Source organism: Dama dama, chromosome 28, assembly GCF_033118175.1.
Source record: "Dama dama isolate Ldn47 chromosome 28, ASM3311817v1, whole genome shotgun sequence".
NCBI lineage: Eukaryota > Metazoa > Chordata > Mammalia > Artiodactyla > Cervidae > Dama > Dama dama.
Genome location: NC_083708.1, coordinates 27,161,206 through 27,182,092, shown reverse-complemented (window position 1 = coordinate 27,182,092; position 20,887 = coordinate 27,161,206). Strand labels below are relative to the sequence as shown.

At 39.7% G+C, this 20,887-nt stretch overlaps 1 protein-coding gene and 1 non-coding gene across 2 annotated transcripts in view; one reads left to right on the top strand and one right to left on the bottom strand.

Moving 5' to 3' along the window:
• The window catches only part of NKAIN2 (sodium/potassium transporting ATPase interacting 2), a 1,132,096-nt gene that overhangs the window by 5,896 nt on the left and 1,105,313 nt on the right, over positions 1-20,887 (top strand). The gene's annotated exons all lie outside the window — the stretch shown is intronic.
• TRNAG-UCC (transfer RNA glycine (anticodon UCC)) lies at positions 43-115 on the bottom strand. The gene has a single exon. It is a non-coding gene; the product is annotated as a tRNA-Gly (tRNA).

Genomic DNA, 20,887 nt, shown 5'->3' with positions numbered 1-20,887 from the left:
ATGCTTATTAGATGCCACACCGGGAAGCATGTGGGATCTTAGTTCCCCAACCAGGGTTTGAACCTGTGCCCCCTGCAGTGGAAGCACAGAGTCTTAACCACTGGACCACCGGGGAAGTCCCAAATGCTAATAGTTTTTGTCTTTTAAATGACTTTGGATCCTACCTGCAAACTTTGAACCCCATAAAAACTCTTTTTTGAACAGTTTACAAGTAAACTAACTTTTATGTGCACTTTGAAAACAACATTCTTTTTATAATTTGTTATGCTTTCAAAATCCAGCTTTGTAAAATACTATAAACATAATAAAAAAAAAAAACTGTTACTATTTATTGGAAGCTCTTTCTAGCTAAATGCCAAACTTCTGAACCTCTAATGCTAAAAAAAAAAAAAAAAAAAGTGTGCTTTTTTTTTCACTGATTCCTTTCCATTAATTCTGTGAGGTAGGTAATAGATATTAATATCCTCTCTGTAAAAAGAAGCAAACAGTTTCTGAGAGTTCAGTGGTAGAGCTTGGATTCAAAGTCAAATCTAACATGACTTTAAGCCTGATGGAGGTTGTGTCACTGTATACATTACATGTACGATCTATGTACACCAGGGTGCTTGAAACCATATCAGTAGCTTGCATTTGTTTTACTAACAAAGGCCATGTTATCCACCTACTGATTCCCCGTCAACACTGTAATCAACATGAGACTCAGCAGACTGGGAGAGGAGGCTTGATGCCAGGCCCCTGTCCACACCTGGCTGGGCCAGGTGGACTTGGGGCGTCACAACTTGCAACTGCCAGTGTGTGGACTAGAGAGTCAGAGAGGGTGTCCCTGCAGAGTCAGTATACCTGACTGTCTCTCTGAGATTTTGAATGTGTCCTAACACTGCAAGACACACTTGTAGTTCTACCCCCGAGAAATAACCTCTCATAATAAGGCTGTATTTCTGTCATTGTTCAAAGGTAGGTTAAAAAAATGTTATAGCTGCTCTGCTTTTCTGGCCACTATGGACGTGGACACTTTGATAGGTATGCTTAAAAATGATTCCATGGGGGACTTCCCTGGTGGTCCAGTGGCTAAGACTCTGAGCTCCATATGCAGGGGGCCCAAGTTCAATCCCTGGTCAGGGAGCTAGGCCTACATGCCACAACCCAGTGCGGCCAAATAAATATGTCTAAAACAATTCCATGGGAAGAAGAAATGTATTCATGTTTTTCTCAAATTCCTGTCCTTTTTGAAACCAGTGCCAGATGAATGGTTAATGGCAAGGTGATATTGTTTGCCTGTTGTTTATGAATATTTAAATGTGTCTCAAATCCTTAGTCCATCTAGACCATTATTGGTGGGGATATTCATTAAAATTATTGTTATTGAAAATAATAACTTCAAGTAAGAGGTTATTTAAAATATGTATTGCATCGAATATCATAGAAATTCTGGAACTTAAGTGTACCTCAAATACACCTTCAGGGCTTTCCCCACACGTCAGTAGGCCCCACACCAGTGTTTCTGATTCTTAAATTTGCATTTCTGATGACTCCGGGGTGACACTGCAGGTGAAACTTTGAGAATTACTGGCCTAGAACTTAGGTCTTTACTTAATGGTGTTGCAAGAGTGCCTGAACCTGTTTTGAAATTTCTTCAACCCAGCTAGATAGTTAATTCATTTCTTCCTTTTTCCTGTTACAGACAGGAAAGAAAACTTTTCTTCAGGATCAAATGCGATTGTTTCTGACTTCTAGCTTAGTCCTCTTCAGAAATTTAAATAAGGGGAAAGGAAGTTCTTTTCACAGCATTTGTGTCTTTGCAATGAAGAGAGAAAAATCTGAAAGAGACTCAGTGCCTCTGGTCTGTACCCTCTATGCCTAGTAATGCTGGAGCGGAATTGGTCCATTCAACTGCTTCTCTTTGCCAACCTCGCCCCACGGTCTGAATTTCTGGAATAGCTTCTCACTGTGCTAAGCACAGGCCTGGGAGAGAGAGAGAGAGAGAGAGAGGACGGAATATGCTGAAAAAGCACTGGGCTGAGTGGAAGGCACGTGTTTTCTATACCCTGTCCAGGGCGTCTGTATGGGATGAGTAAATAAGTGTGACTTTGCTTAAGCCATTTATATTCCTGGTTCTGTTTCCTCCTTTGAAAAGTGGGGCAAATAATTCCTGACCCATTTACCCTACAGAATGCTTAGGAGCATCTGAGAAAATGTGCTGAAAGTTTGCATGAAAGAACTTCACACATGTGAGGCTCTGTTGTTGCATTACGTCTGATGCCTAGAAAATCTGTCATTCTTCCTAGTTTAATCTTTAAGAGCTGTTCACCCAGTGAGACTGGGAATAGTTGTAGGGGTGCCTATGTATCATTTGACCAGTGGCGCTAGTTGCAAAAATTAGCTCTTTTTTTGTAGAAACATTTTCTTTTTTTTTTACATCTGCTCATCATTTTTTGGAGGGAGTATATGGATAAGGATTACAATCATAGAGGCAAATGACTTGAAATAGATAAACAATATACTTGTGTGTGTGGTATACCTACTTTAAGTGTTCATTAAGAATTAAACTTAGATTTCACAAACCAGTCAGCATTCTGCTTGTTCAGACAGCATTTTGAAAACTGCATTCTGTGGGTACTAGTCCTGCAAAATTAAATACTCCCTGAACATGAGCTGTGAGATTAAATACGTTGTGGGGCTCTAGAGTCATCATCCTCTCTCCTCCATCCTAAGGCTCATGATTCATGTTAGTGTTTCTGCAGCTCCTAGAGTCCAGAACTAAAGAAACCCGAGCTTAATTTCCTTCAAGTCTTTGAATACAAAGTGTTTGCAACAAACCAAGACTCTCTTTTCTCATATCCTCTATTATCTTGCATGGAACTAGTTTTCTCAGACACATTTATCAGTGAAATATTGCTCTAGGCTCATGATGCAGTCTAAAAGTTAATAATATTAAAGTATTATCTAAACAATCCTTGATGGCTAAAAATTCAGTATGGAAATTCAACTTTGGAAGAAGGTATCTCCCAAAGAATAATACATAAAGATGTTTCAGAGTAGCAAGTATTATTATTCCATAGTTAAAGTATGAATAAATGAAGGGACCTTTGCTCTCAGCTGCTTGCCCTTTTTCTTTTTTAACATGTTTTATTTGTTCTGCTTGAAGTTATGTTTTGGTGACTAAAATCACAACCCTTAACTTTGAAATTCAGTCAAGTCCAATTGCTGTTGCTGCCAAGAGGATGCCGGGTTGCCAGTTTCAAGGATGTTTAGAGCTTGAGAACGCCTGGGAGAGCGCCTCTGCAGAAGCACTTTCTTCTAGAAGCCATGGCTGAGAAGCAGTGTCCTACAGCTAAAACCATGCTCCCTCTTCCAGCATCATGCCCTAAATGTTTGCAGGGCGGGTAGTGAAGAGTCCTCATACTGACTTTTGTTTTCTGATCAGTGCATACACTCGAGAACAGTCATGCATTTAAAAACCCCAACAATGCAGTATTCTTTGAAAACAAATGGGTCTTGGTTTGGAATGGGGGAATCAAATCTCTCCTGCCAACAGAAGTCTTTGTGTACCTCTGTAAAGTGCTAATTGCACAACAGAATAAGGAGGCATTTCAGATCCTTTAACTGACAGCTGTGTGTCAAATGATAGCCAGTCAGGGTTGTATCTGACAAGTTCCATGGTAGGGAATTCATATGACCCTCTTCTAGCCATAGGAGATATACAAAACTGGTCTTCAGAGTATTTTTTTAAAGGACAATCTCTGATGCCACTGAGAAACAAAAGTGGGGAGGACTTCTACAGGCCCCAGGGAGCAGAGAACATTCAAGTCTGATGGTGGGCTGCCTTCTCTGGTCCCGGCCTCTAGTCAAGGAGTCTTTCCACTGCCTTGGTTTGAGTAACTCCTTTGTTACAGAGCTTGCAGTGGTGGGAGATAGCTTGCTCCTGGAAGTTATAACTCGTCCCCAGGGCCGTGGTGATTCAGACCTCATTCTCTTAATCTGTAAAACGGGGATCAGAGATGGTGTATCCTTCAGCTACGTGTTTGCTCCACTTGATCACTCTGAGGGACAGAGATGAGCCTAGGGTCTATACCTGTGTTTAACTCTGGTTTCTGGGAGCAGTAAGGGAGCTGCATATTTGAAGGATTTAGAAGCTGTTGTAGATTTGTCAATACGCAGTTGGTATATAAAGAACCCAACTTTGGGGTACTTTTTAAAAATTTATTTTTAATGGGAGGATACTTGCTTTACAATGTTGTGTTGATTTCTGCCTACAAAAGTGTGAATCAGCCATAGGAATACTTGTGTCCCCCCCTCTTGAAACTCCCTGCCACCTCCACCCCTCTAGGCTGTCACAGAGCCCCAGTTTGAGCTCCCTCTGTCACACAGAAAATTTCCACCGGCAACCTGTTTTACATATGGTGATGTGTGTGGCTCAATGCTACTCTCAATTCATCCCACGTTCTCCTTCACGCTCTGTGTCCACGAGTTCTTTATGTCTGTGTTGCTATTCCCGCCCCACAAATAGGCTCATCAGTACCATTTTTCTAGGTTCCATATATATGCATTAATATACGATGTTTGTTTTTCTCTCTGTGATTTACTTCTGTCTGTCAACAGACTCTAGGTTCAGCTTCCTCACTAGAACTGGCTCAAATTCGTTCCTTTCTATGGCCAAGCAATAGTCCGTTGTGTTTATACACCACAGCTTCTTTATCCATTCATCTGTTGATGGTCTTACACGTTGTTTCCATGTCCTGGCTATTGTGAATAGTGCTGCGACAAACATTGGGGTACATGTATCTTTTTGAATTATGGTTTCCTCAGAGTATATGCCTGGGTCTTTTTTCCTTCTTTCTTTTTTTTAATAAAGCTTGCTCACAAATTTGATGATAGGACATTCATAACATGATTGTCTAAAATATAGGAGTTGTGTATAGTATTACAGTATTATGTATTCTTTACCCTTATCAACAGGAAGTGTGACATTTCATTTTGTTCATCTTTCACAAAGTGTCAGTTTAGTTCAGTCATTTACTCATGTCTGACTCTTTGCGACGCCATGGACTACAGCATGCCAGACCTCCCTGGCCGTCACCAATTCCTGGAGTTTACTCAAACTCATATCCATTGAGTAGGTGATGCCATCCAACCATCTCATCCTCTGCTGTCCCCTTCTCCTTCTGCCTTCAATCTTTCCCAGCATCAGGGTCTTTTCAAATGAGTCAGTTCTTCATATCAGGTGGCCAGAGTATCAGAGTTTCAGCTTCAGCATCAGTCCTTCCAATGAACACCCAGGACTGATCTCCTTTAGGATGGACTGGTTGGATCTCCTTGCAGTCCACGGGACTCTCAAGAGTCTTCTCCAACACCACAGTTCAAAAACATCAATTCTTCGGTGCTCAACTTTCTTTATAGTCCAACTCTCACATCCATACCTGACCACTGGAAAAACCATAGCTTTGACTAGATGGACCTTTGTTGGCAAAGTAATGTCTCTGCTTTTTAATATGCTGTCTAGGTTTGTCATAACTTTCCTTCCAGGGAGTAAGCATCTTTTAATTTCATGGCTGCAGTCACCATCTGCAGTGATTTTGGAGCCCAAAAAAATTAAGTCAGCTACTGTTCCCACTGTTTCCCCATCTATTTGCCATGAAGTGATGGGACCAGATGCCATGATTTAGTGTGATCATGATCATAAAGTGTGGTTCCATTTTATTCAATCAAAAGGTGACAATTAAAATATGGTTGTTCAGTAGCATTTATGAACCTAAGTTTTGCTTCTCTTTTGGCCTGGTCTTGAAGGTTTTCCACTTTCTTCTATGGGGAGGGGAGGGGCTGGGGCAGGGGAAGGGGAGAGTGTCTGGCTCTTGAAAGTCTAGGAGTTCAAAAGCATGTGATACTACTTATGATGATATATATTTTAAAGGAAAGTCTGATAAAGTCTGTGAAGTTGACTGTGAGTTCATTAATGAATTTTCTCCAGAACATCTTTCTGGTTTTTTCTCTTCCTGGGAAGTTCCATGGGTTCTTAAGATCTATGCGACAGTGTCTTTCCAGATTACCAATTTATAGGCTGTCTCAGAATAGATTTGCTTTTGTTCAAAAAAAGCTGCCCTTAAAATCAGGTAAGTGGCATAAGTTCAGTTTATATTTAGTAAATGTTGATCTTGTTAACAGCAGTGTTTGGTGACCTTTGATTATATACCTCTCTTATTTTAATCCTTAGGGGAAACCTGATGGTTTTCACTTTGTCTTCTCGAGAATGAGATAATGGTCTCTCTGTTATTGCACCTACTTTGACTCTACAGTTTTGTTAAGAATCACTGTGACCTAAAATCTTAACTTTTCTCATAAATTGAGAGAAATAAATCCTAGTGAACTTTTTTGGCAATTTATATGGCAGTTTGATGCAGAGTTTACATACAAAATAGTTTTGTTGTTGTTTGCTGATGTTAGGCCCATCTTTTAATCTTTTCTTATGTGAATAAAAATGTTACATATTGAACTTTAAGGGCAATAGATGGATGAGAAATGTTAGCAAAGTCATAGACACAGTAATCTTTGCCTAGATGGAATGTGAACTTTGGCAACACTAAATACCTCCTTTTACAAAATATGTCTCTCTGAAAGTCTCTCTGATGTGTTTGAATGCAGCCCTTAGATGGACCATTACCAGTCATGTCCAGAGAGCCAAATGTGCACAGAGCCCTGCCCTGGGGTGTTGCATGATGGAGAAGACCAAGTAAAACTCCAGGAATCAACCTGCAGTTGGTTCTTAACCTGCAATGCTGTATTCCAGTTATGATCGTTTTAAAATAATGAATGAATGAATGAATAATGGAAGGAAATTAAGGGATTATCAAGTCAGCTTTATCAAATAGGATTTGTGAAATGTCCACACATGAAGAGCATAAAGACGTGCTGAATAAATTGTTTTTTTACCCTTTTCACTACTGGGACATGATCTAACTGATAGGAATGTCAAGCTGTGTTTCTGTCATAAATTGATTAATATCTAGTGGTTTTAATATCTAGATTATTTTAAGTTACAATCTGATCCTTATTATTTTTTAGTTTACTAAGACATCCAACTTACTGAATATGATAATAGTTAAAATGTTTTAATGTTCTCATTTCATTATGTGCTGTAAAGATCACATTTAAGCTGATGGTAAATCAGTTCACTGTTGGTAAAAAGTACATGTTGATGTAAACTGGGCCCTTGTGGTTCATTTTTTGAAAATGAATTCATATAGTTTAAGTTCATATTGCCTAGTTTTACTTAATGCAACTTGAGACAAAATTATTTAGATATTTGGAAGATTAGAAAAAATATAGTTTCTGTGGAAAAAATAGTTAATTCTGTTTTTATATTTCTTATCTGTGTAATAGTAATTTTTAACTTTTTGTGTATCATGAACACTTTTGAGAATCTGTTAAAACTATGAACTTTCTCACTAGAAAAATACCCAGGCAGCTAAAGGAGATTCACAAATTTCTTAACTGAATTGATAAAGCATAGATGACAAACTCCTGATAAATTTTTGTTTCTTTTATTTATTTTCTTTTTTTGGTCAATGGATATCTACCATTTCATTAAGAGCTTCTGCTTAGTAATGATCTTTCTTTCTTTCTTTCTTTTGTTCCTTCCTTCTTTCCTTTTTAATTGAAGTATTTGTTGCTGTTCAATTGCTAAATTGTGTCCAACTCTGTGACCCCATGGACTACAGCACACCAGGCTTTCCTGTCCTCACCATCTCTCAGAGTTTGCTTAGACTCAGGTCCATTGAGTCAATGATGCCATTCAAACATCCCATCCTCTGTTGCCCCTTTCTCCTCCTTCCCTCAATCTTTCTCAGCATCAGAGTCATTTCCAGTGAATCTGCTCTTTGCATCAAGTGGCCCAAGTGTTGGAGCTTCAGCTTCAGCATCAATCCTTCCAATGAATATTCAGGGTTGATTTCCTGAATATTGGGATTGACTGGTTTGATCTCCCTGCTGTCCAAGGGACTGTCATGAGTCTTTTCCAGCACCACAGTTTGAAAGCATCAATTCTTTGATGCTCAGCCTTCTTTATGGTCCAACTCTCACATTCATAATGACTGCTGGGAAAACCATAGCTTTGACTATATGGACCTTTGTTGGCAAAGTGATGTCTTTGCTTTTTTAGGTTTGTCATAGCTTTCCTTCCAAGGAGCAAGAGTCTTTTAACTTCATGACTGCAGTCACCACTGCAGTGATTTTGGAGACTAAGAAAATAAAATCTGTCACTGTCTCCACTTTTTCCCCTTCATTTGCCATGAAGTGATGGGACTGGATGCCATGATCTTAGTTTTTAGAATGTTGAGTTTTAAGCCAGCTTTTTCATTCTCTTCTTTGATCCTCATCAAAAGGTGCTTTAGTTCTTCTTCAGAAGTATAGTTGATTGCTTATAAGTAATATTAATTCAGATACTTTGAATTCAGGAATGTTTGAAGACATATATGCATGTATGATATAGACAACTCTATATTGTTAAGATATATACACACATATGTAAGTACATATATATGTGTTTGTAATATAAGATAGAAGCCGAGAGTGGATTTGGGTTTTAGAAACAAAGTTGGACCTCTGTTAAAGATATTAAATGATATGGTTTCTGAAAGTAACAGTAGTGTAGATCCCTACAAAGTAATACAGAATGATAACTGCTATACGAGAAGTAAGAATAAAGTCCTGAGAAGATTTGGGGAAAGGTATAAATTTTCTTCTCATAGGCCGATTTCAGAAGGTATGAAGGGCTGGTGTATGATAGTGAAATTTTCGTAGCTATCGACTAGAGGAAACAGAATCCCAGGAGGAAGAATGATAGTAGCAGAAAGGTGAGGATAAAAGGGTGAGCACTTGGGACAATGAGGAGTTTGACACGCTGGCAAGTGGAGGGGAAATGGGAGGCAAAGCAGGGAATGGAAGGAGCGGGACTGCAGTTTGTGGATGGACTTGAGTGCTTTGGGAGGGAGTTTAAACCTTATAGGATAGGATTTGTGTCTCTCTAAATGTTAATTATCAAGCTGAATGGCCCAGTTTCCTGTTGTAGAATAAGAAACAACATAATATGAGGGTAAGGGTGAAGTTTGGGGCAAGCTCTGTGGGGAATATGAGGGCAAAGCAGCAATAAATTAAATTGATTACTATATTCATCAGAGGTCTTGGTGAAACTGAAGGATGTGCATCTGTGGGGGAACCAGGTCTGTTTCCATCATGATCCAACTTTCTAAGAATTGAAATGGAAGCACAGAAAATGGAAGTTTCCTTGTTCTTAGACTAAACAAAACTGAGGGTCTGTGAGAGCTCTTAGCTGCTGTGAGAATAGAATGTCTGACCAACTGTAGGATTGGGTGGGAAAGAAATTAATGTCAGATTGGAAGGGCTAGTTAGATTACGGGATTCTCACTGCGGACACTGGAGAACAAGAAGGTGGGTCTAGCAGAAGTAAGATAATAGAGAAGGTGAGAGGAATGTGGTTGGTAGGAGAGATGACAGATATCTTTCTTGGAGAGGAGCACTGCCTAGGTGATGCAGAGGCCCTTGACTGGCCACTGAGTTGAGTGGAAGGTTTATTTTCTCAAAGGGTGAGAGCCAGTGAGGTCCTTCTGTTAGAAGAGACATCATTCTGTATTCTGACTTTAATAAAGATGATCAGAAATATGGGACTGAAAAGGAACATAACCAGGAAGCAACAAAGGTGTTCTGAGGATGGTAGATATTTGAAATAATTATACAAATAATAATTTGTAATAATTTGGGGAGAGTTTGGTTTAACCAGGTGATCAGAGCTAGAAAAAAAGGATGGTTAGGGAGAGTCTGGAGGTAGCTAGGATGAGGATGATGAATTGAGAGGGAATGGGAATATTTGTTCAATGAGTACATGAGTGGAATGACTAAGAAAGAGACGAAGTAGGCTTCAGGCAAAGCACTTTCTCAGCTTCAGCAAAAATATTACCATTTTGTATTGGATGATTCTTTGTAGTGGGGGCTGTTCTCTGCATTCTGGAGAGTCTCGCAGCTTCCCTGGCCTCTACACGCTAGATGTCAGTAACATATTCCAGTTGTGACAACCAGGAAAACCTGTAGATGTTGTCAAATGGCAAAATAGCTCCCTCAGTGAGATCCACCAAGCTGAAAAACAAGGTGCTAGAAGGAGCACTTAGAGATAAAAGCAGGTTTCATTCATAATAGGTTTTGAGTTGTCCAGAGGATAGTGCAGGTGACGGTGAAGGGAAAAGGAGCCTGGAGCCTGGCTGCTGTGAACCTGTGAGGGGGTCATACTCCGAGGAGCACCATGGACCTGCGTCATAGCCATCCTCTTGATTTATGGAAATAGAATCTTTACGGAAGCAACCTAGCCATCTAGAGATTTTGAAAACTAAGTGATTTATTTGTGTGTTTCTAAGCAGGTACTAAAAAGCTTCTTGATGAAAGTGAAAGAGGAGAGTGAGAAAGTTGGCTTAAAGCTCAACATTCAGAAAACTAAGATCATAGCATCTGGTCCCATCACTTCATGGGAAATAGATGGGGGAACAGTGGAAGCAGTGTCAGACTTTATTTTTGGGGGCTCCAAAATCACTGCAGATGGTGATCACAGCCATGAAATTAAAAGATGCTTACTCCTTGGAAGGAAAGTTATGACCAACCTAGACAGCATATTAAAAATCAGAGGCATTACTTGGCCAACAAAGGTCCATCTGGTCAAGGCTATGGTTTTTCCAGTAGTCATGTATGGATGTGAGAGTTGGACTGTGAAGAAAGCTGAGCACCAAAGAATTGATGCTTTTGAACTGTGGTGTTGGGGAAGACTCTTGAGAGTCCCTTGGACTGCAAGGAGATCCAACCAGTCCATCCTAAAGGAGATCAGTCCTGAGTGTTCATTGGAAGGACTGATGCTGAAGCTGAAACTCCAGTACTTTGGCCACCTCATGCGAAGAGTTGACTCATTGGAAATGACCCTGATGCTGGGAGGGATTGAGGGCAGGAGGAGAAGGGGATGACAAAGGATGAGATGGCTGGATGGCATCACCGACTCGATGGACATGGGTTTGAGTAAACTCCGGGAGTTGGTGATGGACAGGGAGGCCTGATGTGCTGCGATTCATGGGGTCGCAAAGAGTCGGACACAACTGAGTGACTGAACTGAACTGAAGCAGGTAGTAAATTAAGAAGAGTGGGCTGGTGGGTTAGCAACTATGGAGTTATGGAAAAAAGCAGGAGTGGAGACAAAGTCGATTGGGAGGTAGGTTGAAATGTACATTAGGGAAGGGGAATGCTGAATAAGCATTTGTGGCCATATCAACTGGAGAGACAATGTTGAATCTAAATTTATTTGGAAGCTACTTTTTTATGGTCAATTATCTGCTCAACCAAGCTTTTGCATCTTGGCTGTTTTGCTCAGTTTAGTTTGAGCCAGGTGGATGTTATGTAAGATTCAGTGAATGTCATCTTTCCTTTGGTACCAGAAACGACTTTTGAGGACCTTGACACTTAATTTGTCCTTTCCCTAATCTACTAACACATACTATGTTTGTCTTTGCAAAACTTCTTAAAATTTCAAATAAAGAATATGCATTCATTATGAGGTAGATATGTAATCGTTTACATGAAGAGGGAGATGTGAGAAGTTTTGGGTCAAATTATGAATTTTTAATTTGATAAAAGATTTGCATAAGAGTTAATAATATAATTACAATTTAAAAGGTAAACGTTTTTTGAGACTAAAGAGTTGGGTAACTTTTTCTTCCTTTTATAGAAATGCACACACACAAATACACACACAAACACACACAAATGACAACTACTGCCTGTCAGGAACTTGCAATTAAAAATACTTAAGCTATTTATATTCCTTAGGTGATACCCCAAACCTGAGAATATTCAACAGGCATTTTAATATTCGATATTCTGATTCACCAGAAGGCCCAATTTTTGCTGAAGAAGTATAGTAAAACAGCAGAGATTCATCTTTCAAATTACCCTGTCTTAAACTATCTAATGTCTCTTGTTCCAACTTAATTTCTTATGTCAACTCAGTCTTTTGGTGGACTCTAACTTGCATACCTAGAGAGAGGGGAGTAAGTGATAGACTTCATGAAGGTCCCTTTAACTTGATGATTTTATGATTAAATTTTGCATTTAAGAATTGCCTTTTTCTGGGAGAGCCAGTCAGAAGGTGGTTTTCTAGCTCCTGATTTTATGGATTAATATAGCACCTCATGCATTTTTCTTTAACACAGTTCAGGCAAATTAGCAGAAATAGAGGCAAAAAAATTGCTTAGTAAACTTAGAACCAGGTGCATATGAAGTTTTTCTTATTGGCGGTGATGGTGCAGCCCTCCTAAAAGTATACTTGGATCCTCTGAAAAATGTAGGTGTGAGGAAGTGGTGTGGTGGGCGGTGGATGTACTGGGTGTGGGATGAGAGCAAGGCGGGGAGGAGGGGGAATAAGAATGATGCTCTTCATAGGGATCAACTTGGGTGTTCTGGCTGTATGTGAGAAGACGGAAGTGAGTTTCTTAGTATACACTGTGCACCTCTTCGTGCATTGCTCTTCTGGATGTGGTAGGTTTTTAGGTCTTGTTAACAGGATAGCCATAGTGTTCAGGGTGAACGGTAGAGCCCACGTAAAGCATCAGGGCAGAATGAAATAGGAGCAGAGGATGGAGAAGCGGACTCTATTCAGATGAAACCCACGAAAGTTTAGGTAGGCCAGATTGCAATAATCCTCCACTGGAATTTAGCCAGGACACACATTAGTGCAGGCTACTTTCTGTCTAGCCTAATTAAAGTGTTGTTGAGAACTAACGAAGTTGGCTGACTTGCAAAAATCAGTGCTTGTTCAAATTTGTAAGTTATAGGTGCTTAACAGTGTGACCTGAGTTTTATGCTGGGGTCATCTTATTAATTAAAGTTTTCCAGTCATCTAATTAGAGAATACAGTCTGAACTGAGTCTGGAGGATTCCCAGTCTTACTTGCTAATTTAAAAGAAAGTGGAAATGAAGAAGAGTTCTCAAAGCAATGCAATGGAAAGTGAGACTCTGGACATGCCTTGAGGGATGCCCAAGACCAGCGGGGTAATTATTTAGGATGTGCTTCCAGTAGAGACATTAAAGGGACACCAGTGAGCTAGCTTTTAAACATAGAAATCTGTGCCAGCCCCCAAATTAACTCTTGGACCAGAATATGAGTGCACGTTGGAAAGCTGGAAGGGACGACCAACACGACTTATTGAAAGTAAGCATTTGCTCATTGATGTTATACCTATTTTTTTCAGCTAGAATAATACTTTGTCAACACAGAAGAAAGAGAAGGAACAGTCTAAGATTCTAGATGATTACTTGACACTTAAAAACATCTTCTCTCAGAAAAGAAAAAGCAGTAGACAAATATATTCTATGTGTTTTCTGAAGGTAAAGTCCTCTAACTGAGATGTTACATGTAAATCCTTAAAAGCCTGGAGTTGTCATCAGTGTCTTTATATTCACATCATGCTGAGCACAGTACTGTATCCAAAATAAATAAAAAGCTTTCAAACATTTATTAAACATCAGTTATGTGCCACTCACTGGACTAAGCAGAAGGCGTTAAAAGATGGACAGAAAGGATTTGGCCAGTGCGGAGAATACATGGGTCGGTGGCTATCTGGCAACGGAGTAATTAATCATAGTTTCTCGTTCTCCTGCTTAAGCAGCCAAAATCAACTCAGTGTTTGTCTGCAGGCTCTAGAAAATGAAGTATTGGTGCAGGACTGCAGTATTACCATAAGAACTGGTACTTATCACTTCACAATGGAACCGAAAGGATGGAAGGGAACTTTTAAAGTTTCTTTGGGTATTTAAAAGAAGCTGCCTGAATTCTAGTGGTCTTGATCAGTTTTCTAGGTGCATGTTTGTGGGTGCACTTCCTGTTTGTGTGTCTGGGTCCATGCACAGCGTTCTGGGACACAGATGCTCCCTCAGCTTTTCCATGCTGACCCATCCTGGTGCTTCAGAGCTCAATAAGTCATGCCAGCATCCCAGGGGCTCTGCCCAACCAGAAGCTCTCCATGACAGCTATTTCACAGATCGTAGGTGAGGGTCACAGGGGACCAGAAGTGTTTTTATTTATGTGTCTTGCAGCCCAGTTGAACTTTTAAAAATTTGATACTTGCTTTGAAATTAATTGGGATATTGTTGCCAGCCCTTATCTATTTAGCAATAACCCCTCAGCAGTATTTTGTTTAAATTCTATAAGATGCCATCTAACTTAATACTTAAAAGTTAAACTATTATACCTATTCTTCTATAAGGGACTTTTAAATAATACCTTCCAAATTAAAATTTTAGCTTTAGGTCAATTGCTTGGGTCTCACCCAAGAAGCAGTTAGAATGCAAATATCATAAACACAGAGGGAAAAAAAAAAATTCTAGCTGTTTCAGAATGATTTGGCCTGAAAATCATAGCAGCTGATGGTTTATATCAACAGTGTTGCTCACAATTCATCTGGGCCATTGCTATTATGTTTTTAATGAGTAATGTTTCATGCCAGTCAAACACATATCACTAGATCATTATATAAATTGGCAATTTACAAAAAAAATAAAGAACACTGACCTGAAAGGATAGGAGTGAGGCATTTGTATATCCAATGGGAGGGATATGTGTGTGTGTGTGTGTGTGTGTGTGTGTGTGTAGGTATATGCGTGTGTGCTAAGTCTCTTTATTAGTGTCTGACTCTGTGCAACCCTGTGGACTGTAGCCCGCCAGGCTCCTCTGTCCATGGGATTCTCCAGACAAGAATATTGGAGTGGGTTGCCACGCCCTCCTCCAGGGCCTCTTCCCAACCCAGGGATTGAACCCGTGTCTCTTAAGTCTCCTGCACTGGCAGGAGGGTTCTTTACCACTAGCATCACCTGGGAAGCCTGTGTAAGTATATACTTATATACATATCTTATCAGTTTTTCTTTTCATTGAGAAAATGAAGAAAGCCTTTAGTGAAACCTGCTTCCTGATATGGTCCCTCACTATTTTAGGTAGGGCGTCGTGTTTTTAGTTTAGAAGAGGAGCGCAGCTGGCTTAGGCGAGGTGCTGGTAGTACTAATGTTGACGTAGGGTCCTGCTTGGATGAATAGTTCAAAGGGAATCATTGTCCCTTGATTTGATCATGCTGGCTCTCAAATTTAGTTTTTGATCTGGCATTTGACTTTGCATTATACCCAGAGACTTGGAAATCACAAAGCTTTGCAGCTTCAGAGTATATAGAGACTGAGACCCTGTAATGTTACCTCACACACCCAGCACTCATTATCAGCAGTCTCTGCAAATGGAACATTCTGTTCTGTAACGAAGGCTGTTTATTTTCATCATATGATGAGTGTGTGTTAGTTGCTCGGTCGTGGCTGACTCTTTGTGAACCCATGGACTGTAGCCTACCAGACTCTTCTGTCCATGGGATTCTCCAGGCAAGAATACTGCAGTGGGTTGCCATTCCCTTCTCCAGGGGATCTTCCCAACCCAGGGATTGAACTTGGGTCTCCTGCATTGCAGGTCTATTCTTTACCGTCTGAGCCAGTCTGAGCCAGGGAAGTCCATGATAAGAGAGGCCTATAGTATGAACCCCCTATGGGTGTGTGAAAGGGATGGAGGTAGAGAGCTGGGCCAAGAGTTGGGAATATGGGTGGAGTTCAGTTCAGTTCAGTTCAGTCGCTCAGTCGTGTCTGACTCTTTGTGACCCCATGAACCACAGCACGCCAGGCCTCCCTGTCCACCACCAACTCCCGGAGTCCACCCAAACCCATGTCCATTGAGTCGGTGATGCCATCCAACCATCTCATCCTCTGTCGTCCCCTTCTCCTCCTAGCCTCAATCTTTCCCAGCATCAGGGTCTTTTCAAATGAGTCAGCTCTCCACATGAGGTGGCCAAAGCATTGGAGTTTCAGCTTCAACATCAGTCCCTCCAGTGAACACCCAGGACTAATCTCCTTTAGGATGGACTAGGGAGACATTAAGTTAAAAAATACTATTTTCTTATAAAGTCTGTTCAACCCTTGAGTATATGTATAAGGTGAGTTTAGAATCTAATTAAGGTTTTTGATACTGTTCTTAAAGCCAGTGGAATAAAGCTATCTGAAAACCAGGGACAGTTAGGCGCAGAGTTAAATTTGAGTATTTTTTTCTGTCATCTTTTTTATATTGATTTTTTTTAGTGAGATTATATATAATTAAAATAATCCCTTAAATTAACTATTTCAAGACCTTATATGAAATTAAAAAATATTTCTTGAAAAGTATTAATTTTCCCCTGTTACTACATTTAATGAGGTAATTTAGTGTTTCTAGGCAAGTGATTTACACAAATGTCAGAGTTCTTTGCAGTGGGATAGCGGTGATAAAAAATACTCACAGGCTTCTGACAATTCATTTTATGCCTCAGTTGTCTCCTACTCTCTTCTTTCTTCCTGACTTCAGGCATTTTTGAAGGCCTAGCTCTAGCTTTGCTTTTAGAATGATACGTTTTGGAGTGGATAAATCAGTTGGTCAATAAATATTGATTGAATGCATGCAATGGGATTTGTACAGAGTTTGTGTTACGGGATATGTGGGGAGAAAAAACTTCCCTCCACCCTCAAAGGTCCATGGCTGGGTCTGTAAATTAAACTAATAAAGACTGAGTAACAGGAGAAAAACATGCACATTTATTTAATTTTTCTATGTCACAAGAGCCTTCATAAAAGAAGGCCAGAAGAAGCAGTTTGCCCGAGTACATGCATGGTAGGTTTGAAGAGTGGGCGATTGTGTAGAGATATGACAGGTTGTAAGTGTAGTAAAATGGGGGAAGCTTGGTAAGCCTGTTAAAATTCTTCTTGGCATCTCTTTGTCTTCAGAGATAAGGGTGTTCTTTCCCTCTGGGTGGATGGAGGGCACCTTCTACACGAGAATTTTCTGACCTGTTTCAAGGGAGAAGGCTGAAGGGAGGTCAAAATGGCTTTGCTTCTCCTCGTTTTTCAAACTCCTTCAGCTTAAAATATTCAGTACATCAAGGTGCCATGCTTGGGGGTAGCCTGTCCTGAACCCCATCAAATTCAAAACAGGAAGATAATGATAAGGAGCTTTTCTTCCACCTGGTCAGTAATACTAAAATGATTAGATTATCTCAGGGAAATTTCACCAATGTGGTAAGTCTAGTTGAGTGTTGAAACATGGACAAAATTTAGATGATTGGACATCAGAGTTAAAAAAAGAGGCAGGAGCCTGGATTGATCTGAGACTGAACTCTCTTGTTTACTTATTTATTTAATTTTTTGCCAGTTTGTGTGGCGTGTGGGATCTAAGCTTCCCCACCAGGGATCAAACTGTGTCCCTCACAGTGAACGTGCAGAGTCCTAACCAGTGGACCGCCAGGGAATTTCCAGGACTCTGCTGTTTAGACTGAAGTTTTTAATGTAGGTGTCATGCGGGTTATGAATGGATAGAGTTAGTGAAGATTATGGATTTTGATGTTTAGTGTAGTTTTTAAGAGTTCAGCTGCTGGAATCAGATTCTCAAATGCTGACTCTGCAGTTTGTGTTACCTTGCACAAATTGCTTCACCCCTCTGCACCTCACTTTCTGAATCTGTTCAAGGAGGATGATAATAGTACTTACCTCATTGACTTGTTGGAAGAATTAAAGTAATTAATACATGTAAAATGATTATAATAGTCACCGGCACCTGTTAAATACTTAATAAATGTGACTTTTGTCATTAGGAAGAGTTTTGAAACCTGACGGAGGAGTTTAAGTTTTATGTGATAAGTGACAGCCAATATAGTTTCTTTGTTGTATGCATGTTCTAAGCATTGTTTAAGGAAAAACAGTTAGAGAATATTGGACCAATTCCCATGGAGGAAAACTTTAGTTAAGCTGTAACAGGACATACCTGGTTTTAAGATAATGTAAGATAATGAGAGCCTAGGATAATAGCTACAATAAAAATGATGATAAGGAAAAAACAAAAAACAAGTATTTTCCTTACAAAACATGTTTGATAAAACTGTCAGTACTTCTGTTGATAAAACAAGATCTCCAGGTCAGGTATGAAGAAATAGAAACTTGGTGCTGTTTCCCGTCATGTGGTGAGAGTGAAAAGAGAGGGTGCATAGCTGATAATGAAGAATCTTTGGAGGAATGATTGTTGAGATGGAATGACAGATAGGGTCGTTGGGCAGAGTGGTGGAGACCCAGTGGTGCTGGGTCAAAGTTCTCAGGGAGGGCGGGGAAGGTTTACCTGTATTGGGAGGCAGTCAAGGTGGGAGAGGAAAGCTATTCAGTAGGAAATAAGTAGTAGGAAAAGAAGGCAAATTATATAGACCATTTCTTTAGAACCTGGGAGGCAGGATCCTTGGGGTTTAGTTGTAGATTTGCCATTAACTTCATGACCTTTGACAATTTGTGTGTTACTAATAGAATTTACCTGCACATAACTGAAAGTACTGATATTTACATTTAGGAAACACTTTGACTTTTTGGATTATCTTAATGTATATACAGTAGTATCAATATAGCAAATTATCAGGATCCTGAAAAGAAGTAAAAGGGGTTCCTGCACACCCAGGCTGACCCATCGCACACAATTCATGCACCAAGAGACTGAAACGGATATACATGAAATGATTGTTATCAGTTATTATGAACCATAGGAAACCATTTGAAGGGGCAGGGTGAAGAAAAGAAAGAGCTTTATGGTAGGTACACCGATGGCAGTGACAACTATATTACCCAGTGAAAAGTTGAAAGGGCCAAAGATAAGTGTAGCATTTGGGGGCAATTTGAAGGGAGAGTACCATCAGCTCTGAGTCACCTCGCCTTGCATTTAAGGGTGTTATTATAGGAGCTTAAAATAACTTTCAAAGTAATTTACAGTTTAAAAGTTAGTGTCCCAGTTAGAGAGTGAAGAGTTTGAGCTTTAGAACTAGATCTCCTGATTTGGAGTTGGGATAGCAGGCTGGGTGCCTTTCTGCTTCTCTGCCTGAATGAAAAGTTGAGTTCACTGTGCTCTGTTTCAGGAAGTGAGGGAGTCCACGATAGCCTTTTGAAAGATATCCAGTCATTAAGACTAAACCAGAAGGATTTTTAAAGAAATAACCTATTATTTGTGAATTAGCAATTACATTCAAAAGATATTCTAGTTTAGAATAGGTTATTGATACTAATTAATTGACAAAGTTCATCTAAAATTCTGCTTTCAAAGTATAATAATATATTGGCACTGATTTTGAACACAAAATTAGGTACCAGTGAGAACGCTGTGGCACTTAGCCCTAAATTTGCCAGTTATTGCATATCAATTTCTTATTGTTGACAATGGATAATTTTTTTCTCATATACTATTAAAGGGATCATTAGAATATTCAGAATGGGTTAAAATGGGCATATTAAACTGTCCTAAGCAGCGTTTAAGTTGAAATTTGCTTTGAAAAGCCCTTAAGCTGACTCTGTTGTATACTTCAGTAACTTTGGTTGTACCAGAACACCTTATCTGTGATCTATTAAAATCTCCCACTGTGTGTGTTTAAAGATTTCCTTTGGTTTAAAAACAATGATAAAAACCCTTACACAGCGTTCAGAGTGATATGTGTTTTCAAACAGCAGCCTGTCTCATTTCAAGAGATGAAATAAGTATCATTAAAATGGTAACTCAAATCAGTCAAAACACTTTTGTGGAAGATTTAGATTAAAAGTGATTAAGAACTGTTGTGGTTTGCTGATAGACGCTATTTTGTATTACATTAATTTCCCCATTTAAAAATAGATGACTGCTTTTAGTGCTTTAGGAGAACATTCAGTATCCCCTGAAATGCATAGAGTTAGTGGGGTGATCCCATTATATGGTGTCACTAGCCCAAAAAAGAGCATTGAAGATTGAAGACATCCCAGCAAGTCTAACTCTCTCAGCATCAACAGAGCCACAACAAAGACTGCAGAGAAAAGAGAGATTTGTTAGCTTTTGCCTCCAAAATGGCTAAGAGAAATTAGAAGAGTAAAAATTTAACTAATTGAAAATTCTCAAAATGTTTTAAACAGAGTTGGTTGAATGTTTGGTGCTGAAAAGTGTGAATAATCTTGGCAAGAGATCAGGCAGATTGAATAAGTGGATGTTCAATTTGTCCCCGATGTCTACTGGGCCCCAGATCAGCTCTGGAGTAGCTTTGCAGCTTTCATTCATTTGCTTAATTTAGGCTTCTTCTGGGACATTTCTTGCCTGTGTATGTAAAAAACCAGTGCAGTTCAACTGCTTGATTAATTTTGTTTTCAGTGAAGTTAAAGTCAACCAATCAGAATTATCAATTGGCCCCATTAGATTAGATAACTGTAATTATTACTTTGTACATCATATCTTTTTAATAAATACGAGTTAAAAAATGTGGATCTACTAAAACCCATTGAATTGCACATGTTAAATGACTGAATTGTGGGGTACATAAATTGCATTTCATAAAACTGATAAAGAGTATTTCTGTGGAGAGTAAGGGTCATTGGGAGCATCTAGAGCAGACCCTATGGGGAGATGGGTGAGAGGTAGAGAGAGTCTGGCAGGGGCAGGGAAGGCTGAGAGAAGGAATGGGACTTGAATTGGGTCTGGAGGGTGGGCAGGATTTCCATTGACTTACCAAGAGGAGGCAGAAGTTGTCTTCTTTCCCTACCTCTTCAAGCAGTGGGTACACGGCCAGAAGAGTCATAAATTCAGATTTTAGAGTAAAATCTAGGATCCTGTTTCAGGGGATAACTCTGGACAGGAGAGGAATCTGGATGTGATTGGCAGCTGTCCAACTGGTGGCTTCATAGTTAGGTTCTCAAGAGCCCAAGGGGTTGATAATAGATTCTCCTCAAATGTTCACTAAACACCCAATCTCTT